This window comes from Gopherus flavomarginatus, chromosome 1 (genome assembly GCF_025201925.1).
Source record: "Gopherus flavomarginatus isolate rGopFla2 chromosome 1, rGopFla2.mat.asm, whole genome shotgun sequence".
NCBI classification, from domain to species: domain Eukaryota; kingdom Metazoa; phylum Chordata; order Testudines; family Testudinidae; genus Gopherus; species Gopherus flavomarginatus.
In genome coordinates, this window is record NC_066617.1 from 88375642 (window position 1) to 88382373 (window position 6732).

Sequence of the window (6732 nt, forward strand, 5' to 3'; positions counted from 1 at the left end):
TATGCCTTCTTAAGCTAAATGCCTCACTTTATACAATCACTGGGCTTGCTGCCAACCTTTAATATTAAAATATCTCTTCAGATTTGTTGGTACCTGTATGCCCCATTGTATGACATTTAAATATTCACTGATACTTGTTTCCTGCCTCCTCAAAACACAGGATAGGTAATATAAAGATTTAGGGACAGTAGTGAGGATGAAAACATTAGCTTTAGTCTGTAATTGAATCCTCTTCCAGATGAGCAAACTAAATTGGAGTATCTGACACTTCCTTGGTGTAACCGGCATTATCTTTCTGCTACAATAACTGGCTGAATATCATTCATGTTTGTTTTACTAAAAGATGAGGATTTTTAGAGCTTGGACTGCAGTTGGCATAACATCACTGCCTACTTATGTAGCTCAGTGTTAAAATTCTGCATAAAGTTACTGGTAACAAGTATGCCAACTTCTGTAGTAGTCAGCATGAGTGCCTTAAACATGCCTGCTTTGGGAAAACAGAACTCTTCACGAAGATATAAAGGTGGCTGGTCTCCGATTCATTTCAAAAACTTTTTTTTTTTTTTAAATTTAGAAATACTAAACATTTTGTTAGCTCTTCCTTTTTGGATTAAAGGGAGCTGTATATTGATCTCACAGGACTCTGACATATGAGCTGCAGCTCTTTGTCCCATTTTGAGGGACGGACGCAAAAAAAAAAAAAAGATGGCAAAATGTCTAAAGTTGAAAAGAAACTAGACCCTCAATCATCCCTGATTTTTCCATACTTTATATTTGTTGCTTATAGAAATAGGTGATGAAATAAACTCATTCACTTAATTCATGCTTATCTGTTTCCACTTTGGAGTCTGTATATCCTGCCTGATATTTCCAGCCAATAGCCGGGCAGCAACAGCTGTATGTGTCTGTGAACTTATATCTTAAAGTTAGATCACAAGATGGCATTATGCTGGCTAATGCTGTCCATACTGTACTGAGTACCTTGCAGAAGTGAAAACTGGCATTTGAAAGAATCTGTGGGATGGGTGGGGTTGTGTTAGGCAGTAAAATCGTGATTTAAAAATGTATTGGCAGGACCAGAGGTGGTGCCATAGATTTCTAGCCTTTGTACTAGTAACATACCAGTAGTGGGTACCTGGCTTTATTGCTTTATTTGGGGGAAAGGTTGGGGCTGAAAGGCTTTTGCCAGATCTGCACTATAAACTTATCTCAGTAAAACTACATCACTCAGGGGTGTGAAAAATCCACACCCCTGACCTACTCAGTTATGCTGACCTAACCCCCAAGTGTAGACTGCTGTCTTGACAGGAGGGCTTCTCCCATCAACACAGCTACCGCCTCTCATGGAAGCAGATTATGCCAACGGGAGAAGCTCTCCCATCAGCATACTGGTGTCTTCACTGACGAGTGACAGCAGCACAGTGCCAGTGCAGCTACTCCACTGTAATGTTTAAGTGTAGATCTGCCTTTTGATTTTAGCTACTTTGCTGATTTTCTTATACCATTCTTATCAACAAATTTTCTTCTTGAGACTCTGCAGGCAGCCTTAAGTCTTCTGGTAGTGGTTCTGTAGGTTCCATCATTCTTCTGTAGCTTCTCTAATGGATCATTTCCAGAACAATTAAAATCATATGAAACCAACTTTGAAATCTTACCAGGTAGGTAGTTTTCCCACATTTCTTCTCCCAACACCCAAACCACATAAGGAGGGACTGGACTAGCAGAATTACAAAAATACCCAAAAGAACAGCAAAACGGGGAAAGATTTTAGTTTGCGCTCTTACTTCTGCTAATTGTCTATCAGCCAATTCACATATTAGGAACTTTGGTAGCAGTGCATAATAGCAAGTAAAAAGGAGAATAATTATCTGAAATGTAATTTCCAGTCTTGTAGCTCTTGTTTTAGGTGTTTACTGGGTGACCAGACTGCAAAACTTTTCTGCTGAAGCAAACTCTGTGTGGTATAAACTTATCTGGGCGTGTTTGGCATAGCTTCATCTATCATCTTAGCCTATGTCTACACTACAGCCGGGATCCACGCTCTGAAATCGATCCACCAGCGGTCAATTTAGCGGGTGTAGTGAAGACCTGCCAAATCAACAGCAGATCGCTTTCCAGTCGACCACTGTACTCTACCCCTGAGAAGAGTAAGATAAGTCGATGGGAGAGTTTCTCGTGTCGACTCCTGGTGGTGTAGACCCCCGGTAACTCTAAAGTTAGGAGTCAGTCATATTTAGGCCTAAATAAGTGACTGTCTTTTTCTTCCTGCTCTTGATGGAGGAATTCAAGTTCCCCTATTGCCCTTCATCGTTTTGAATGTTTCCCTGGAAATGGTCTTCCCTTATTCCAGAGTGATCCATGAGCCACTGCATTGATTGCCTGGCTATTATAATGTGGTGGTGGTGTTTTGTTGTCTGTTGACTGTCTTGTCTGCTCCTCTTGATGCAGGACACAGCTGTGCCCATATTTGGCAGATGGCTGCTTTTTGTTATTGCATCCTTGCTTTTTGAGCTGACTACTTCAACCAGCAGTAATGTTGTTGAGACAGTAGGGCATGGGAGAGAAGACTGACTGCATTTTGCAGAATCAAAATTAGTTTGATAGTCTCCTTGGACCAGAACACAAGCATGGTCCACTGCATTATGTGAATCCCTACCACAACTGTGATGAACGTAGATGTTAGCGCTACTGTGCATCCTGTAGCAAGGAGCTGGCACTAAAACTGCAAGGCACTTCCTGTTTTATTAGGCAGTGTTGCCTGGGGAACATGGCAGGCACAATGATTATAGAGTGCTTGGAAGCTTGAGTAGAACGCTTCCTGCTTAAACACATTTTGGAACCATAGAACTGCTGGATGCAAACTGTGTCTAATTAGCAGGACGTAATTACACAGAAAGTTGTCTTTTGAAGGCCTTGCATCTACTGTTCAGTAGTTTTCTGTGCACATCACAGAATACGCATACAGCTCTTGACCAAAAGAGCTTCCAGTCTAAAGGCCAGAGTCTGTCACCAGTTTGAATAGTCCTTATGTCGGGAGTATTCCTATTGAAACCTTGCAGATACTCAAGGTACTACTCAACTTGAGTAAGGGTGATGAAATCCGACCCTTTCAAAGGGTCTTATAGTTGACCTAAGATTTCCTTGGAGACTTGCAGCTCACATGTCAGCCTTCTGTCACATAAAATTTCAGCTCTTGCTGAAGGCTGCCACCCTGATATTTCTATTGGGAGGCAGGGGGCCACTTTTTTAAATAACTGTACTCAACAAAGAGCAGTAGTAAATGACACACTTCTCTTTACTGCAGATTATATCACTTGATTCTTAATGTAGCAGTTTTAGCACTCTGGCTTCCCTGAGCCTGAGGTATGTAGCAACCTGACTCCTACTGTAGCGTGTATCTTAATTGAATATATTTTAGGCATGTGATAGTGTGCCTTTTAAAAAATTAAACTTCAAAGTGAAGTAACCACAAAGTGGTTTAATTCTTTAGCAGAACAGCAGTTCTTCACTATAAATCTTCAACTTGATCTTGTAGTACTACCTCCAGTATAGAAAATATTCAAAATCCAAGAGAGGTACAAAAAGTTTAAAAGAGTTAAGAGAAACTTTTTAATGCTGTGATTTGTAAAAATTACTGGAATTCTTTAGTCTGGTTTATACAGGTGGTGGTTGTAGTTAAGAGAAACTCTGCCAAACCCTGGTTGCTTCAAATATTTTTTGTATGTCAGGAAAAAACTAGGTTATCTTTATGGTTAATCAAAGTTTGTCATGGCTTTTGCAATTTAAAAATGTCATTGCTACTCAATATTTTGTGGAGCATCTTCTAGCTTTCCTTAAAAATGAAAAGTGCTCTCTTCCTGTCACAAAGTAGTGCTTCTGCAGAATGTTCAGTTTCTTCATATGTAAATGTGTTCAGTGAAGACAGGTGAGCTATAAAACCATGTAATTTAGGAACGCATAGCATACATTAGGCAAGACTTGATATCATTTTTATAAGAATTTTTTTCAATGTTATGAATTTTTCCTACATGAATTTGAGGCACTTTTTTGTTTGTTTTATAATTGAAATGTTTCAGTACATTTTTTAAAGTAAAAACTTTTCATTCGTTTGGAAAAAAGTGTGTTGTGATTCTTTTTTTTTTTTTTTTAAGGATTTCTGCAGCTAAAATTGTGACTTTTTGCCATGACACACCACCAGCCTTAAGATTCAAGGTAAAAGGTAACCAAGTAGATTTTGTACAGTGCTGGCACGTTTGACAATTCTGCAAGGCTCCAGTCATTCAGAAAAGAACAGATTTTAAAGTCGACATTGTGTGCAAAAGTAATTTCTAGAATCCGTTTCTAAGATACACTGTAGCTAAATCAGTGCAGAATTCTGAGAGTAGACCAGCCCTTCACACTTGTCTCCCCACAGTATCGGAGGCAGTTCAGAGTTATTCAAACGGTTCTGGGGCTTGGCCACACGCAAGATGAATACCTCCCAATTAGTACTGTAACACTAAATTCTTATTAAAAAAAAGCTTCTGCAAGTAACTTTCGTTAGCTTTAACTGTATACATAAATCTGTGTACTTACACGGCACTCGTTATGTGACTAACTCCCTTCACTTTATTTAAAAAAACAATAAGACTGAAAGATTTGTCAGGGGAGTTGATTACTGCAAAAGTCTGTCCCTGAAAGGCAGTTGGGAAAATTTTTTTTCCATTCTGGATCCTAAAGCCTTTCACAGCACAACATGGTTGAGATGTACTGAGCAGTAAGGGTTCTCCCTCCCCTAAAACTAGTAGTAATCTATTTTGGGAGTACTTGGAACATCATTTTGCAAAAGGATGTTACTGTTGAGGATTGAAGGTCATGCCTGTACTGATTTACAAAGTTGTTTGTGAATGAGCAGGTGGCAGCTTTACAGACTTCCTGTGTGGCTATATTTCATTTCTGCCCAGGTGGTTGCCATGGAATTGAAGGATTCAGATTCTTTGAGGCGCCATAGTACACCGCTGCCTCGATATAACACCACCTGCTATAACACAAATTTGGATAGGACGTGGTAAAGCAGTGCTCTAGGGGGGCGGGGCTGTGCACCCCGGTGGATCAAAGCAAGTTCAATATAACGGTTTAACCTATAATGTGGTAATATGTTTTTGGTTCCCAAGGACAGCGTTATATCGAGGTAGAGGTGTATTTAAGACAAAAGGAAACAAATCATTAAAAAATGAAGTGGCAAATTCTGTGTTTTGTTTTTTAATTGTTATCCTTGACTTTAGATTACTCATCCTCTTCCTCTGGCTGGATTTCAGTCATGGACAGAACTTTCCTCCCTATGGCAAAGAATATTTGCTACTTTGATCTGGTTGTATTGTGATCCAAAAGCAAGAGTTCCCTATCATTTAGGTTGAAACTAAGCAGAAATCATAAGCACTGTGTGGAACCCCTCTCCTATCCTGTATCTCTAGCATTGGGTTTTTTCTCTTACCTTTTAGGGTGGGTGGGTTTTCTTGGCTGGTGTTTCCTTTTGGATCTGTTATCAGCACTTTGGGATGGAGGAAGGGGAAGCCTGATACATAATTGGGGAAGAACTGCAAAGGAAAATCCCTAAAGAGGCCTGAATTTTCCTCTTGGAAAGAAGAGTTGGAAAGAATAAAAATCACTTGATTACCCATTTGAGAACCTGAAGGGCTGAGGTGGACTGGGGACTTAACCCTGGAGAATTTGGAGCCACAATAGCTGGAGAGGGCTAACCTGCACTGGGCTGAAGTCTATTAGAGGCTCGTTTGCGTAGGCTCCAGTGAGGCTTTTCTTCTGGCAGAATATTGGTCTGTAGGTTGTGGCGGAGTTTCCTTTAAGGTTGTCTTAAAGATAGAGCAAGCAAAAAAGCCAAGAGCCGTTTGGCCTACATGATTTTATGGGGACGTGCAGCACGGGGGAGATTGACAGGTGGCTGGTTCTATTTGTGGCACAGAGCCCTCAGACTGTGGCTTCCCTCCCATAAAAAAGGGGAGGAGAGATTCTTGCTTGCTGGGAATCCCCCAAAAATAACACCAAACCCTAAAACCTATGAAGTGCTAAACTGCCATTCTGTTTGCACCATAGTAGGCAGCGATCTGGTGTATAGGTAGATCAATATCCACAGGTCTTGGCCATTCCCCAAACTGCCTCTGATATTTAGAGGAAATATCTAAAAGCCCAAAGCTCTCAAATAGGGGGTAGAGCTCAACACCACAAGGCAGGAGAACCAAAGACTCCATGAAGTCCATGACAATCAATTTTATGTGGAAGATGCTCAGTTACTTCAGTGGTAGATCGCAATATAAAAGCATCAACTGTAGCCCCTGAAAGATCAGTGTAAAACTTGTAAGCAGTTAACTTCACACAGCGCACAGTCAACTTGTGGAACTCCTTGCCTGAGGAAGTTGTGAAGGCTAGGACTATAACTATGTTTAAAAGAGAACTGGATAAATTCATGGAGGTAAAGTCCATTAATGGCTACTAGCCAGGATGGGTAAAGAATGGTGTCCCTAGCCTCTGTTTGTCAGAGGGTGGAGATGGATGGCAGGAGAGAGATCATTTGATCATTACCTGTTAGGTTCACTCCCTCTGGGGTACCTGGCATTGGCCACTGTCGGTAGACAGATAGTGGGCTAGATGGACCTTTGGTCTGACCCAGTATGGCCATTCTTATGTTATGTAACTGTTTCCAGATAAGGGACTATAGAGTGAAAAAACATGAAATAT